Below are 17,936 nucleotides of genomic sequence, written 5' to 3'. Positions count from 1 at the left end.
CCTCCACCTTGCTGGCGTCTGAGTCGGACTGGAGCTCTCTGCCCTTTACCAATCCAGCCACGGGCCCATCCATCTGGCCCATCAAGACTCACTCTCATTTCATCAGTCCATAAAACCTTAGAGAAATCAGTCTTGAGATATTTCTTGGCCCAGTCTTGACATTTCAGCTTGTGTGTCTTGTTCAGTGGTGGTCGTCGTTCAGCCGTTCTTACCTTGGCCATGTCTCTGAGTACTGCACACCTTGTGCTTTTGGGCACTCCAGTGATGTTGCAGCTCTGAAATATGGCCAAACTGGTGGCAAGTGGCATCTTGGCAGCTGCACGCTTGACTTTTCTCAGTTCATGGGCAGTTATTTTGCACCTTGGTTTGTCCACACGCTTCTTGTGACCCTGTTGACTATTTTGAATGAAACGCTTGACTGTTCGATGATCACGCTTCAGAAGCTTTGCAGTTTTAAGACTGCTGCATCCCTCTGCAAGATACCTCACTATTTTTGACCTTTCTGAGCATGTCAAGTCCTTCTTTTGACCCATGTTGCCAAAGGAAAGGAAGTTGCCTAATAATTATGCACACCTGTTATAGGGTGTTGATGTCATTAGACCACACCCCTTCTCATTACAGAGATGCACATCACCTAATATGCTTAATTGGTAGTAGGCTTTCGAGCCTACACAGCTTGGAGTAAGACAACATGCATGAAGAGGATGATGTGGACAAAATACTCATTTGCCTAATAATTCTGCACTCCCTGTAATTCTGAACTGCGTACTTTAAAACAGAACTCTAGAAAATTGGAGAGAAAATGGCACTCTACACACCAGGAGGAGTCCTACTTATCCTGGAAAAATAGTCTTTTGCTTTAAAAAAATAAGCTTTGACATGCTAGAACTGCATGTTTTTCATCGCTACTTGAGGAGAATAAGAATAATCCTAAATTTACTTTCAGTACAGTTTCCAACCTTACACAGAATCACAGCTCTGAACCATCTATTCCCTTAGACCTCAGCAGCAACAACTTTATGGGATCGTTCACGAATAAACTTGATTCTATTAGAAACAAAATAAGTAGCATCCTCCCTAATAAGATTTATTTTTCCTCTGTAAGTGAGGCAGCATCAGAGGTAACTGTAGAACCTCGTCTGTGTTTGAACTGTTTTGAGTTATGAAAAATATTAGCTTCATCTAAACCTTCAAATTGCATTTTAGATCCAATCCCAGCCAAATAATTTAAAGATGCATTTCTTTTGATTACTGCCCCCATTCTAGATATAATCAATCTATCCTTAGTAAATGGATACGTACCACAGGATTTTAAGGTTGCTGTAATCAAACCTCTAATTAACTCATTAACTGCCTTGGACAACAAAAGTTGTCATTTTAAATCCAACCATTCACTGTCAACTGTTCATTTGCATTTTTTTTACTGTGTGGGCGTCACAATGAGCCCCCGCACCATAAGGACAAACAGCTCTAAAGTCGATCTTCATTCGCGCACGTCACACGTCACGTGACCAGGAAGCAGAAAATCCGTGTGTTAGGAGATCGAAAAGTGAGGTAGGAACCGAAAAATCGTCTGCCGATCACAGCTTGACAACAGATTATGAAAGAACCAATAACGCTCAAAATGTGCGGATTCTTCCTGATGTAAGAGGTGAGTCTCCTCTTTGTTTTGGTGGTTTTGGCGTTGACGTCATCATAGAGAGCAATGTTCTGTGACTCTTAGAAAAACAGTGAAAATGCTGAAAAACGCTGGCTTGCTTGTGATGTCTGGCTTGTAAAATCAGTCTGGCTGTATGGTTAAACAAGCTATAGGTTATTCATGAAACTATCCGACACCAGTGTGCAGCTCTACAATACCCTTGTGTTTACGGTCTACGGTGTATACAAATACACTTGAATTGAATTGAACAAAAGAACAAGTTTTCCAGCCATAGAATACCAGTTCTGCTGCCAATACGTGAATTTGGGTCCATCTTTTGTAGGCTTTACCTAAACTGGTTTTACATCTTTTATGTCCGCTCCTCCTTTGAGAAGGATAATGACTGGGCTCAGAAGCAGCTGAATGACTTGCAGAGTCATTTTCTACATTTTCTGCTTGCTGAGTGAACTGTTTGGCAACCCGCAACAGTGCTCTCTATTGGCTGGTAGATGTAAACATAAACCCAGAGTCAGTTTTTCTCAGTTGCTAAAACCCTAAAATCCATTGACTGAAGAAAGTTCTCAGTTGCTTGAACTCATTAAGCTAACTGTTGAGCTGGTTGTCAAAACCTTAAATCATTTCACACGGTTTAGCTAAACTCTAAACACATTCTCATTCTTAACACACATTCTGCACTCTAATGTACATGTCATCCATAATGGTAAACACAAGTGGCACACATTTACCCATAACAAGAGCACAAATGTCATTGATTGAACACAGTCAGTCAAAATAGATTTCACTTGTTTCAAATGATGTGACAACCAATATAAACAAGTTCAGAGAGCCAACAGGTTGTTGAAGGTGGGAATGAGAAAGTGTGACAATGGATAGAAGAATTCATGTGAGAGGACAAGGACGGGTGCGTATGCGAGGTGGGGGATGAGGAGGAGGGCAAGAAAGAGAAAGAGGAGGATGAAGAGGAAGAGCAAGACAAAGAGTGGAAATATCCAATGAAATTTGAGCAACAATCATAGACCATGTTGTTGTCCATGGGCTGACAATGAGGGAAGCAGGACTTTGAGTGCAACCCAATTTGAGCCTCAGGAGGGAAAATATTGCATGTGATGTCGATGAAATGCTGTGGCCTGAACCAGCCCACAGACAAGAAGAGGCCCATTGATATTATGTTTAGTCCATTAATATTTTTCATTTCATGTATTTTTTTTCCCTATCACTGCACACTGTAGCACAATGGACAATAAACAACTGGTATGGCCCTGAACATTGTGCTTTTTATTTTTTGGTGTATTGTTTACTGATTGCTTGATGGTGTCCAGGGATTCCCAAAGTGTGGTGCGCACACCCCTGGAGGTGCGCGAGCCGCCGCTAGGGGGTGCGCAAGGTGAAAAGTGTAATGGCTGCGGAGCTCAGAGAAGTCTGTCATATGTCACCATTAGCGTAGCCAGAAACTCATTTGTGGGTGGGCCTAAGAAAAAGTAAGTGGGCCCAATAAATGTAATTGAAAACAAGTATATTTTTGCACGCGCGCATGTGTGTCCTCCACATGTGCCCTAGCTTCATAATAGCAATGCGCTGTGCTTCAGCACTCTGGCCTGCGCACGCCGATACGTTCTGTATCATTTTTAACGGTGTTGGAGAAATCTGAAGGTGAGTCATTCTGGCAGATTGTAATTAACACCCTTTCTCATGCAGGTGTTCTGACATTGTAAACATCACACACAGAACATTGTGGATGTAACAAAATTAATCAAGAAATGATTCCCATCTGAGCATTTTAGCATTATTATATTATTATATTAGCACACTGACTGTGGGACAGCATTCTAAACGTGTCAGGCTATTAACAGCACGCTGAAGATCTGAAGTTCAGAGTGCGTCTGTCAGAGGTCAGACACGTTCCAGCGGAACCACGGCTCACGGGTGCACAAGTGAGCACATCTGGGCTGGGCAGAAGTAATTTTACAGCATTGGTTTAAATAGCGCCAATAACGAGACACGGTGACTGGAGCGGCTCATGGAGCTGTGCCGCACGCGCACACACACACAGATTCAATAAGCGCGCACGCCGCGCAAACTCTGGCGCGCCGTCAGACTGAAGACAGAAATGAGCTCTGCCTCCTCTGTGATAAAAACTTTTAAGAGGTTTTATAACATTTTTTCATTCCAGGTCAAATTAAGATATTAGCTTCTATTTTGGGATGACGTATTAAAGTCGGGTCCGCTCCAGCCAGTGACTGTCACGTTCTGCCCCTGCCCTCCTGACTATGTTTCTCTCCTGCCCTGATCAGTCCGTATTGTTCTCACCTGTCCCTCGTTAACCTGTCCATGTTTCCCTAATTAGCCTTCTGTATTTATACCACCTGTTTTGCCCCTGTCCTTTGTCAGATCATTGTTATTGTTGTTGTTGTCAGTAGCCATCGTTTTGTCCTTTCATCCCATCCTGCCATTAAACCATTTTTACTTTATCCAAAGCCTGCATTTTTACCTCCTGCTCAGCTCATCCACACATGGTCCGCTGTCTCCACCTCGTTCAACGTGACAGTGACTCCGAACATGCCACAACTCATGTTACTGCAGCATTTGTTATTCCAGTCCGCGTGGCGGCGGATCGCAGATTCAGCCACACCATAAAACAGCAAAAAGTCGGTCTGAGGCAAAAGTGACCCTCATGGCTATATCTTTTCCATCTTTTCCCCTATAGACATTTCATTACGCACGAGTAGGTGACCAGCTCAGGTTTACGCAGAGCAGAACGAAGGAGAGAGCTCTGGCCGCACAGGTTAAACGTTCCTACTTTAAGAAAACCGTTAAATTGCATTTTTATGTGCTACCTGGTCACTCTAAATATTTATTTAAAATTAAATCAAAGGAAATTGTAATGGTATCGAATGTTTATTAATTACTATTTAAAAAATGAAAGTGATGGGGAAAAAGGTCGATCATAATCTTTTAACCCTCTCTGTTTAGCTTGACGTCTGATATATATATATATATATATATATATATATATATATATATATATATATATACAGAGAGAGAGAGAGAGAGAGAGAGAGACATGCCCTGATGTGGGGGCTGGGGGGTGCGTCGACATGGTCAGGACATAGAAGGGGGTGCGCAGCTAAATAAGTTTGGGAACCACTGGTGTATGCAATTCTGAGTAATTTGTTTATGGTTTGAGAGTGGTGTTTGATTTTGACCACAGCTAAAACAGTTTTGAGGCAGAAGTTTGATATTACAAGAGGAATGAGAGGTTTTGTAAATTGTGCTTGAAGCTGAGGTTTTGTGTTTAATGTTTTGAGAAAAGGGAGCAAGGTTTCAGGATTTGCACTTTAGCAATTTAGAAAAACAGTAAAATAGATATTTGATTATATTTTAATTAAAATATAGCTTTCAAAGGAAATACTGAATTTTAATGCCGCGCACCTCTAAACGCTCCATGGAGATTTTTTTAAAGAATATAGCTTTTCATCATTAAATCGTTCCATATTCAACCTTTAATGAATTTTGACTTGTCTTTAGATCACTTTACAAAAGCCATTATCTGTGATTTATGTGGTGCTGGATCAGCTGGTCGGTGTGCTGTAACAATGCACAAGCCCTGATCTCACTCTATGATTAATCAGGATAAAATAAAGTTTTAATTTAAACGTTATGCTTTAAATATTTATTCCAGATGTTGCTGAAGCTGAAAAAATAATTTTTCTTTTGTTGTTTCATCATTTTTAAATCAGCAGTAAATAAAGCCAAAAATATGATGCACAATGCCGAAGTAAAATTAAATTACGAGCCCTGAATGTACAAACTTAATACTTTCCACAACGTCTTCAAACAAGAATGGGATTCTGCATTTTTCTCTATGTCTCCATTTCTAAACAGTCTCTTAATAAGTGATGGAACCTGAGACGGATGCTGAGCTACAAATGAAACACGCTGTAAGTCATGGGCACACAACACCAGCGCATCTGCATGACTGTGTTTATAAGCAGCAGCGGCAAACACACGTGACTCGGTGCTGAAAGCTGAGGCAGACTTTGTTCCACTCTGGGTGAGTTTTGGCTTTCCTTCTCTCTGCCATCTCTCCTGTGGTTCATCTACTCATTCAGCAACATCAAGAGATTATTACCCTCTGCTGTGCAGTGGAAAACTCACCGCCCTTCTGCCTTTCTCCTAGAAAAGGGATCAAACTGTAGCTCAGCCACATGGTTGACATCATTACAATTAACAGTAAGAGTTTAGTGTTAGCAGAGGTGGAAAGAGTACTAAAATGTCCTACTTAAATATGAGTACCAATACTTTGATATTTTTTTACTCAAGTACAAGTAAAAGTACTTGCCTAATTTTTTACTCAAGTAAAAGTAAAATGTATTGTAACTAAAATGTACTCAAAGTAAAAGTTACTGAGTTACATTTTTTGTCAGCGTAAGGATGGCTACATCTAAGTGGTGCTAAATCACAATTCCAGTTCACTATTTACTCGTGTGTACACACACGCACACGCACACGCACACACACACACACACACACACACACACACACACACACACACACACACACACACACACACACACTGCAGCTTGTTAGAATCTTTGAATGACTAATTTAACTACACTGAACTGCTTTTGTAATAATGTAATATCTTATTCTGGAATATAATAAAGAAACAAGCTAAATCATCACATATCTGTGGCATCGAGAAGCAACTTATGACTTCAAACACACGGATGGAGCACAATGTTTACAAATGAACAGTATCAGGATGTTTTAACTCGCAGAGGCCTCCAGGTCTTCTGTTTTATGAGCAAAGCGCTGAGAATCCACTTGTTATGAGCGCTAAACGTTATTTGCCGCTGCCGTGCGGAGCGGTAGAGAAACACATTTCAAACAAGGAACCGAGTTTGGCTACCGAACCCATAGATATATTCTGCTCCGAACCGAGCAGAGTTCTGATGACGTCACACCGGTGTGCGAAGGTGTATGTTCCAACCCACAGAAGAGGAAGAAACGAAGAAGAAAATATAATTTCTATAGCGCCTCTCAAGACAAAAATCACGAGGCGCTTCACAAAAACAAAAAATGTAAAAATATAAAAAAATTATTTAGAAAATGGTTAAAAATATATTCAAAATGAGCTAAAAATAGACAATTGGGATTAAAAAAATGTCAAGAAAGAGAGAGAGTGAGTAGGAAAGAGGGAAATCAGTGGATGCTGAGGAAGGTGGAATAGGTGGGGAGAACAGAATAAAGAGAGAGTCGTGAAGAAGGCCATACAAAAGCCAGCTTGAACAAGTGAGTCTTCAGCTGCTTTTTAAAGGAGACCAATGAGTCCACTGATCTCAGGCTCAGGGGGAGAGAGTTCCAGAGTCTGGGGGCCACAGCAGCAAATGATCTGTCACCTTCGATCTTTAGCCTGGCGCTGCACAACCAGTAGGCTTTGATCACTGGACCTCAGGGACCTGCTGGGGGTGTAGGAGGAACAGAGAAGGTAAACAGCGAGTGAATCACAGGGATTGAACTGATGGTTTTGAGCAAAACTGCAGTAAAAATGATTGTTTTTCCTCATTATCAAGTGTACAGCCACGCCCCCCACGATTTAGACGCGGTGCTCATGCAGGTGTCTTTTTCTGTTCCGACGCTCCTACACATAATGTTTTTAATGTATTAAGCCTACAATTTATAACGGATGTGATTTAAAATGTAGCAAATTACAATTATTTTTTTGAAACATACGCAAGTAAAAGTAAAAGTACAGATTTTAAAAACCACTTAAAAAGTATAAATACACAAAAAAGCTACTCAAGTACAGTAACGTGAGTAAATGTAATTCGTTACTTTCCACCTCTGAGTGTTAGCGATAGCCCATTGAAAGTGATTGGTCCGTTTGTTGGAGTTTAAAGCCCAAAAACCACACAGGTCAGTCAATTAAGTCAATATAAACGGTCGCTTCTCTAATTAGACTTTAAGTGAAACTATTATATTCACTTAAAAAAGTTTAATTGGCATCCCATCGGCTAACGGAAAATGAAATCATTCCATTGCCTTTTTTTTTAAAGGCAGGAAAGATTTTATAAATGTTAAATAGATTTTTCAGCCATTCTCAGATGTTTAAATACTTCACCTGTTCCTGGATGGCATCTGTTTGCAGAAAAATCTTTCAAGTCCTACAAGGCTGATGAATTACCAGCAAGCCAAAAGGCGACCAAAACCCAAAGTGTGTGTTGCCATTTTAAAATGGCTCAAAGTTCAAAAGTTTATGATGTCACAGATTGAAGATAGAATGTTTTTAAGAAGCCAATAATCAACTTTGAAGTCATCTTCTGAAACGCCCCCTGTCTCCCCAGTCCCACCCATGTTTCACCCTTCTCCCATTGCATCCTTGTGTTACCTGGTTCCTTAAGCCTCTTTTCCATCGCCAGGTCTGGAACGGTCTGGTCTGGGGTTTTTTAGACTAGTATGTTCCGGTATGGGTGCTGCAATAACTGGTCTACAGAGCTAAAGAAAAAAACAAAATGCTTACCACAGCCTCCACATGTGATTCCAGAGTGCAGTCGCTAAGTCCAGAAGCCTGCCAAATAGCATCCAGCGCGTCGTAGCAACTCCGAGTATTTCTCCCATCTGAAAAAAAAACTCCACTCCGGCTGTTTCTGTCCTTAACTATTATTGGGCTTTAATTTCTTCATCTTAGCCCAGCATTGAGCCGACGTCCGCTCTGATCCTTCGGCTGCCATCCGCTGAGAAAAAAACTACAGATCCGTCTAGCTCCTCCTCCGGACTCTCGTGATGAAGGTGAGAAATGTATGGAGTTCTGAAGGTGAACACTTGCAGCTACTTGCTGCAGTTTTTTCACTTTTATGTTCAGCTAACGAAAATACAAACAACTGAACTCAGTTAGTTCTCCTGTTAGCAAGAAGTGACGTATTTCTGTCAACCAATCAGTGGACAGTGTTGTTGCGCCACCCTAACTGTACCACTCCAGGAATTTCTGGGCCTACTGTCACACCCTGTCCTGTCTGCCCATTCTGTTCAGTAATGTGTCTCTGTTAATTGCTCCCACCTGCCTCTCGTTTTCAAATCACCCACGCTCCCAGCCCTCATGTATTTAAACCCTCTCAGTTCTGTGTCTCTGGTTGGTTCATTGTTTCAGTTGTCCAGCGTGTTTTTATATTAAAACATTCATAAACCGTTCCTGCCTGTCTGTCTGTCTGTCTGCCTGCCTGTCTTTTCACCCCCGTTTGGATCCTTGCCTCCACTCCACTCACCAGCACGCGTGACAGAATGAACTGACCTCCTAAAGGATCCAGTGGGGAGGTTCTCCCCTGGGAGTGCCTGCTCCAGTTCCTCACCTCAAACCACCGGCCGGCTTCTCCTCCTCCGGCGTCGCCTCGCCGCCGCCGCCGAACCCCAGCCTCGGCGATCCTCTCCACCCTCCCGGAGCCAGATGGGGGGTTGTACTGGGAGACGCAGCTAGACCGCTCCTGCTATGTGGGCACCAGACTGGCTGTGTGCTCCCCCGGAGTTGGCCCACGTTGTTGGGAAGGATGCCGGGCTCCACCGTCACCCCCTGTCGCAGGACGGAACCATGGGCTCAACGCTACCCCGGCTCAGCACACCAGCTTGGACCCGCCCCCAGTCAGATCAGCGGCCCCGTCTCAGGTCCAGTCAGCACCTCCTTCATCTGAAGGTGGAGGGACCACACCTACAGCCCATCAGACAGAGCTCGCCGGCCTCCAAGTCCCACTCCACCAGTTCAGTCAGCGCCGGGTCCCGCACCACCAGTCCAGTCAGCGCCAGTTCCAGCGGTGGTCCAGGAGACTCCACCCCCGGGCCAGCAGGTCCAAGCGGCTCCGCCCCCGGGCCAGCCGGTCCAGGAGGCTCTGTCCCCAGGCCAGCCGGTCCAGGAGGCTCCGCCTCCGGGCCAGCCTGTCCAGATGTCAGAGCCCAGTCCGGCGGCACTAGCCAAGGAAGCGGTCCCGTCTGCAGCGGCTCCACCTCCACTCGAGAAGTTGACGGTCCAGAAGTCGATGGTCCAGAAGTCGACAGTCCAGAAGTCGACGGTCCAGAAGTCTGCGGTCCAGAAGTCGGCGGGCCAGAAGTCGACGCCTCCGGCCCTGAAGTCAACGCCTCGGGTCCTGAAGTCGACTCCTCCAGTACTGAAGTCGACGTCTCCTTGTGTCCTGAAGTCGATGCCTCCTTGTGTCCTGAAGTCGATGCCTCCTCGTGTCCTGAAGTCGACGCATCCTCTTGTCCTGAAGTCGACACCTCCTCATGTCCTGAAGTCGACGCCTCCAGTCCAGAGGTTGACGCCTCCAGTCCAGAGGTCGACACCTCCCATCCAGAGGTCGGCGCCTCTTCCCATACAGAAGTCAACATCCCCTCCAGTCCAGAAGTCGACATCCCCTCCAGTCCAGAAGTCGACATCCCCTCCAATCCAGAAGTCGACGCCCCCTCCAGTCCAGAAGTCGACGTCCGCTCCAGTCCAGAAGTCGACGTCCCCTCTAGTCCAATGTCTACTCCAGCCCAGAAGTCGAAGTCTCCTCCAGCCCAGAGGTTGACATCTCCTCCAGCCCAGAGGGCAACATCTCCTCCAGCCCAGAGGTCGACGCCTCTTCCCATCCAGAAGTCGACTTCCCCTCCAGTCCAGAAGTCGACGTCCCCTCCAGTCCAGAAGTCAACGTCCCCTCCAGTCCAACGTCTCCTCCAGCCCAGAAGTCGACGCCTTCTCCAGCCCAGAGGTCGACGTCTCCTCCAGCCCAGAGGTTGACGTCATCTCCTCCAGCGTCTCGACCTGCCGAGTCTACCCCTGCAGCGGCTCTGCCTCCGGTCAATGTCGGTCCTGCCTTCGCCAGGCACGAGCCTCCCAGAGCCCGTCGCCGTCTCCTCCCCTGCCCCAGATGCAGGCCCCCAAGAGCCCGTCGTCGTCTCTTCCTCTGCCCCAGACGCAGGCCCCCCAGAGCCCGTCGCCGTCTCCTCCCCTGCCCCAGACACAGGTCCCCCAGATTCCATCACCGTCTCCTCCTCTGCCCCAGACGCAGGCCCCCGGACTCTACTGGTCCCTGCCTCCTCTCCACCGGTCCCTCGGTTCCTTTCGGCCCTCCTTCCTGGTCCCCCTCCTCCCGCCCTGCTCTGTGTTCCTGTGGGCGTCTGGAATCCGCCCTTTGAGGGGGGGTACTGTCACACCCTGTCCTGTCTCCCCATTCTGTTCAGTCATGTGTCTCTTTTAATTGCTCCCACCTGCCTCTCGTTTTCCAAGCTCCCAGCCCTCATGTATTTAAACCCTCTCAGTTCTGTGTCTCTGGTCGGTTCATTGTTTCAGTTGTCGAATGTTTTTTTTATATTAAAACATTCGTAAACTGTTCCTGCCTGTCTGTCTTTTCACCCGCGTTTGGATCCTTGCCTCCGCTTCACTCACCAGCACGCGTGACACCTACAACAGAAGGGAGCCCAGAAAATCTCGTGACTGGCGCGGTCTGGGTTGGTTGTCTGGACCGGTTTTACAATCGGAACAGAAAAATTAGTGACCCGATACTTCCCATTCCATGCCAGTTTGGGCAGTGGAAAAGACCTATTAGCTGATTAGTCAGTTTCCATGTTGGGTAATTTCTAATATTGCTCTTATATTACCTCAAAGAAATTCAGAGCACACACAGAGGGATTAGATTCATAATTTGGTAAATTGTAAACAACCTTTAAACAGACAACAAACACATACTCTGCAAAGCGTGATACTTTGCAGAGGGTGAGAATCAAACACACCAGACAAGAGCTAGTTTCCTCTCACAATGAGTTGAGAACTTCAGTGAGTATTTATTGGCACAAACACAGCCATCCATACATTCCTCAAAAACTCCCTTGGTCTTAGAATGCACAGGAAACAAAAGGAATTCTTCAGATACTTGATCATGTCACGGTCTGAGGTATTTCCCTGCTGTCACTCCCTGTCTTTTGAGTTTCCCTCTGCAGGTGGGCGTGTCTGGAGGTGACCAAGCTGCAGCAGATCTGCTCATCAGCTGGCCAGGGGTATTTAAGCAGCTGGGAGACTCCTACACTTCGCTGGATGATTACTCTACCTGGGTACCTTCTAACAGCCACTTGTGAAACTTATTCGAGCTCTGTAAACTCTTGAGAATTAGATTTGTTTTTGGATTTTGGATTTTTGAGATTTGATGTGTTTTTGGATTTTGGATTTTTGCCTTTGTGACCTCCTGCTCTTGTTCCCAGACAAACCTACACACTCATCTCTGACTGGCAGAACTCTGGAGCCCACACCATTTGGATCTCCAACTCCGCTCGTCTCTCAGCCTCTCCCCTGGCCAGACCCGCCTCCAGCTGCCCACCTAACCTCCCCGGACCTCCCCAAGCTCAGCTCCCTCCACGTCTCTTTTCTGGATCTCAGTCCCTGCTACCCAGACCGGACCACTCCTCCCTCAAACCAGTTCCCACCTCTCCAGACCGTAAGTCCTCCACATAAGCCTGATTCCCTGTGCCATCCGCAAATTGGATCTAACTCCGATCTGTCCACAGCTTCTCCCGCACCAGCTTCCTCGTGCAAGAACTCAGCTACGTTTACGCTGCTTCCTTGGTTTCCCTTTAAAATAAATTCTTTTTAAAAACATTTTACACCGTCTCAGATCTGATTCTGTATGTCGTGGGTTAGATTTCTTCACCACAACATGACAGAATCATCCAGCCATTCCTCTAACCTCAGTACAGAATCAGTTCCCTCTGTCGTTTCCGCCACCCTAGCTCAGCACAGTGATTCACTCCAAGCTCTGTCTGATCAACTCTCCCACACTAACCACACCTTGTTTGAAGTAGGAACGATGGTAAAGGAATTAAGCCACAGACTCACCTCCCCGGAGCAAGCCTCATCCCCCGCTCAGAGTCTGCCCGGACCCGTTCTTCCTGCACCATCCAGTCTGCCCAGCTTCCGGGTCGCTACCTCTCCTCCACCGGAGACGTTTGACGGCAACCGGGAGGTTTGTCGAGGTTTTCTCCTCCAATGCCAGCTGGCTTTCCAGCGATCTCCGGAGTCTTTTTACACCGATGAAATTAAGATCTCCTACATCATCGGTCTTCTACGAGGTAAGGCACTCCGGTGGGCGGAGGCAAAAAGCCGGAACCCGCACTTCCTTAAGAGTCCGTTGGATGAGTTTCTGGCGGATTTTAAAATGACTTTTGACAAACCTGAGTCAGCGGCTGAAGTGGCCAGACAGATTTGGAGCTTACGTCAAGGGAAGCTCTCAATCGAGGATTTTGCCATAGAGTTTCGGACCCTAGCCGCCACTTCCACCCTCGATGAAGCCTCACTTAAGGGGGCGTTCACCCAGGCTCTTAACGAGCAGCTTCAGGATCAACTCGCTTTCTGCCAGGAACCACCTGATCTCGAGAGCCTTATCGCACTGTGCAGTAGGATGGAGAAGAGACATAAGGTACGCCAAAGAGGTAACAACTTCCCCTTACCTTCTCGCCTTAACTGCCCGCAAAATGTGTATCCAGCAGCTCCAGCTCCGCCCCCCAGTGAGCCCATGCAGATTGGTCGAGCTAAATTAACCCAATAGGAGAGAAACAAGCGCATGAGTTCAGGGGTGTGTTTGTATTGCGGCATGTCTGGACATTTTGTGGCCAACTGCCCCAAGCAGTTAAACTCCAGGTCCCATCAGTAGCCCCGAGAGTACTGGTGGGAGGTTATCGGTCAGATTCAAACTCTCGGTGTTTGCTGGAATGTTCTCTGTCACATAATCACATTACTCTTCCCTCTCTCGCATTAGTTGACTCTGGCTGTGAATTAAATCTTCTTGACCAACAGCTAGTGGAGCAACTCCTGGTTACCACTTTCCCTCTACAAACACCCTACCGTGTATCCTCTCTGGACGGAGGCTCCCTCACCTCTATCACTCACAAGACTGCACCCATTCGCCTGATGACGTCAGGTAACCACAGTGAAGAACTCACCTTTTTTGTATTTCCTTCCCCTCAGTCTCCTGTGGTCCTGGGTCATCCCTGGCTTAAGAACCATAACCCCCGTATTAACTGGGTCACAAACCAAGTGGAGATGTGGAGCAATAACTGTCATTTAACCTGTTTGGGACCAGCCCGTTCTAGTTCCGAGCCTCGAGCCCTGAAGACCACACCACCCGACCTCACCGGGGTTCCGCCTGAATATCACGACCTCCAGCAGGTATTTTCTAAACATAAAGCGTCCTCATTACCACCTCACCGCCCTTACGATTGTGCTATAGATCTTCTCCCTGCAGCACCTCTTCCCTCTAGCCATCTCTACAGCATCTCCAAGCCTGAACGTGAAAGTATGGAAAAGTACATCTCCGAGTCCCTGGCATCCGGCATAATTCGGCCTTCCACCTCTCCTCTGGGTGCTGGCTTTTTCTTTGTCTCCAAGAAGGACGGCACCCTGAGGCCTTGCATCGACTACCGCGGTTTAAACCAAATCACGGTGAGAAACAAGTATCCATTACCCTTACTGTCATCCACTTTTGAACCCATACAAGATGCGACCATATTCACTAAGCTGGATCTTAGAAATGCTTACCATCTGGTTCGCATCAGAGAGGGAGATGAGTGGAAGACGGCTTTCAAAACACCAATAGGACATTTTGAGTATTTAGTCATGCCTTTTGGCCTCACGAACGCACCTGCCGTTTTTCAGAACCTGGTTAACACTGTTTTGAGTGACTACCTGAACAAGTTTGTCACAGTATATCTGGATGACATTTTGATTTTTTCGAGGACCCCCGAGGAACACACTGGTCATGTCCGAGCCGTTCTCCAACGCCTACTCGAGAATCGGCTCTACGTTAAGGTGGAGAAATGCGAGTTTCATGCCCCATCTGTTAAGTTTCTGGGTTTCGTACTGGAGAGTGGAAGGCTGGGACCTGACCCCGAAAAGGTGCAGGCAGTTAAAGACTGGCCAACTCCTTCCACACGCAAACAGCTACAGAGATTTTTGGGTTTCGCAAATTTCTATCGTCGGTTTATTAAAGGGTACAGCCAGATAGCCGCCCCTTTAACACAACTAACCTCAGTTAAGAGGCCTTTCATTTGGGATGCTGAAGCCTCCAGGAGTTTCTGTGACTTAAAGGAGAGGTTCATTCAGGCCCCTATTCTCACCCGTCCAGACCCTGCAAAGCAGTTTACTCTCGAGGTTGACGCCTCGGACACTGGAGTCGGGGCTGTGCTTTCTCAAACCTCCCCCACAGATCACCGCCTCCATCCCTGCGCCTTCTTCTCACGGCGCCTCTCTCCTGCCGAGAGAAATTACGATGTGGGAGATCGTGAGCTCCTAGCTGTGAAACTCGCCTTGGAGGAGTGGAGGCACTGGCTGGAGGGAGCTGAGCACCCCATTGTGATATGGACGGATCATAAAAATCTCTCCTACCTCAAAGAAGCTAAGAGACTCAACCCACGTCAATCCAGGTGGGCCCTGTTCTTCTCACGTTTTCACTTTATCATTTCCTACAGACCAGGCAACAAGAACATCAAGCCCGACGCTCTCTCACGACAGTTCTCGGTGAATTCGGATCCCGAGCCCACTACCATCATACCACCGGATTGTGTCCTGGGAGCCGTTACCTGGGAGATACGGGATCAGGTGCTCGAGGCTCAAAAGAACTACCCCTGTCCCAATCAGGTACCCAACCGCACCCTGTTTGTTCCGCCTTCCGTCAGGCATAAGGTGATTAACTGGGCCCACACCGCCAAGTTTTCTGTCCACCCTGGTATCAGTCGTACCGTAGCCTTAATCCGGAGGTCCTTCTGGTGGCCAACAATGTTTAAGGATGTCAAGGAGTACGTTTCCGCCTGCCAAACCTGTGCCCGCAACAAGGGAAGTAACCAACCCCCTTTTGGACTATTACATCCGCTACCCATTCCCTCCAGGCCCTGGTCCCATATTGCACTAGACTTTGTCACCGGTCTTCCCCCTTCTCGAGGCTTTACGGTTATTTTGACCATTATCGACCGTTTCTCCAAGGCTTGTCACCTAGTGCCGCTAAAGGCTCTACCTTCTGCCGCTGACACTGCCACTTTGCTTGTTAAGCATGTTTTTAGGCTCCATGGCATTCCTGCGGAGATACTTTCTGACCGCGGCCCTCAGTTTATCTCAAGGGTGTGGAGGGACTTCGCCACCTGCTTAGGGGCTAAGGTGGCGCTAACATCTGGTTTTCATCCGCAGTCAAATGGCCAATGCGAGAGACTAAATCAGGAGGTAGAAGCCATGCTCCGCTGTCTGTGTTCTTCTAGCCCTTCCAGTTGGAGTACCCACCTTCCTTGGATCGAGTACGCCCATAACGCCCATGTCTCCTCCGCCACTGGACTATCCCCCTTCGAGGCCTCGACAGGTATTCAACCCAGTTTGTTCCCTTCTGTATTTCCCACCACAGTTTCCTCCGTTCCTCAGTTCCTGAAGGGGGCCCGACGGGTTTGGGCGGCCACGCAACAGGCCCTACAGAGGACTGCAGAACGCAACCGGCGTCTGGCCGACCGGCACCGGCGTCCTGCCCCAGACTATGCGCCTGGACAGCGCGTCTGGCTCTCCACCAGGGACATCAGATTAAAGGACCACTGCAGAAAACTTTCCCCCACATTCATCGGTCCCTACACGATTTCTGCTGTCGTCAACCCGTCCTCCGTCCGCTTGGATCTGCCGTCCCACATGAAGATCCACCCCGTTTTTCATGTCTCCCTCCTTAAGCCTGTCATCTCCAGTTCCCTGTGCCCTCCTGTCGACCCTCCGCCTCCTGTGCGTCTCGCTGACGGGGGCCTCGGTTACCGTGTCCAGCGCCTTCTGGATGTGCGACCTCGTGGCCGAGGTTTCCAGTACCTGGTCGAGTGGGAGGGTTATGGCCCGGAACATCGACAGTGGGTCCCGAGGTCATGGATCGATGACCCCTCTCTCATTCGGGATTTCGAGTTGGCCCGCTCCTCCTCCTCCTCCTCCTCCTCCTCCTCCTCTGCTCGGCCGCCAGGTGGCGTCCCTTGAGGGGGGGGTACTGTCACGGTCTGAGGTATTTCCCTGCTGTCACTCCCTGTCTTTTGAGTTTCCCTCTGCAGGTGGGCGTGTCTGGAGGTGACCAAGCTGCAGCAGATCTGCTCATCAGCTGGCCAGGGGTATTTAAGCAGCTGGGAGACTCCTACACTTCGCTGGATGATTACTCTACCTGGGTACCTTCTAACAGCCACTTGTGAAACTTATTCGAGCTCTGTAAACTCTTGAGAATTAGATTTGTTTTTGGATTTTGGATTTTTGAGATTTGATGTGTTTTTGGATTTTGGATTTTTGCCTTTGTGACCTCCTGCTCTTGTTCCCAGACAAACCTACACACTCATCTCTGACTGGCAGAACTCTGGAGCCCACACCATTTGGATCTCCAACTCCGCTCGTCTCTCAGCCTCTCCCCTGGCCAGACCCGCCTCTAGCTGCCCACCTAACCTCCCCGGACCTCCCCAAGCTCAGCTCCCTCCACGTCTCTTTTCTGGATCTCAGTCCCTGCTACCCAGACCGGACCACTCCTCCCTCAAACCAGTTCCCACCTCTCCAGACCGTAAGTCCTCCACATAAGCCTGATTCCCTGTGCCATCCGCAAATTGGATCTAACTCCGATCTGTCCACAGCTTCTCCCGCACCAGCTTCCTCGTGCAAGAACTCAGCTACGTTTACGCTGCTTCCTTGGTTTCCCTTTAAAATAAATTCTTTTTAAAAACATTTTACACCGTCTCAGATCTGATTCTGTATGTCGTGGGTTAGATTTCTTCACCACAACATGACAGATCAACGAGTCTCTTGGTCTGGAAGGATGGAAAGTGTTCCTGCCTACGCTCCAAGCCAGGGCAGAACCCCCTGGTTTGGCTGGCTTGGCCTCTATTTAGTAGAACACAAAAACATTCAAAGGTAACTAAGCACCTCAAGCAAAAAGGAGTAGCATGAAATTCCTGCAACCATTTGGAGTGTGGTGAACTCTGCTTGGTACTCAGCTTTTATCCAACATTCATCCTCAGTTAAAGGTTATCAGTCTCATACCTCTACTCCTTTTACTCACATCTAAAGTGCTGTTGTCTTCAAATAGCATCATATGTCACTCGTTATTCAAAAATTACTTCATAAACCTTAAAGAGCAAGTTCAATGACAAACCGCCTTTTTTTTAACTTTATTTTTGAATTGTGATTGACCAGTCTAAGTTTCACATACAGGCTGAAGTGATAATTGTTTTCTTCCTATTTCCTGTATTAGCTGGCAACAGAAAATAGCATGGTGGAATG

General features: G+C 47.4%; 1 long non-coding RNA gene across 1 annotated transcript; it reads left to right on the top strand.

The window, feature by feature from the left end:
* The first annotated feature begins 16,591 nt into the window (after positions 1-16,591).
* LOC139070665 (uncharacterized) lies at positions 16,592-17,386 on the top strand. Its single transcript, XR_011521154.1, has 2 exons — positions 16,592-17,220; positions 17,291-17,386. It is a non-coding gene; the product is annotated as an uncharacterized lncRNA (long non-coding RNA).
* Positions 17,387-17,936: the final 550 nt, after the last annotated feature.

This window comes from Nothobranchius furzeri, chromosome 7 (genome assembly GCF_043380555.1).
Source record: "Nothobranchius furzeri strain GRZ-AD chromosome 7, NfurGRZ-RIMD1, whole genome shotgun sequence".
NCBI lineage: Eukaryota > Metazoa > Chordata > Actinopteri > Cyprinodontiformes > Nothobranchiidae > Nothobranchius > Nothobranchius furzeri.
This window is presented reverse-complemented; position numbering and strand designations above follow the sequence as displayed.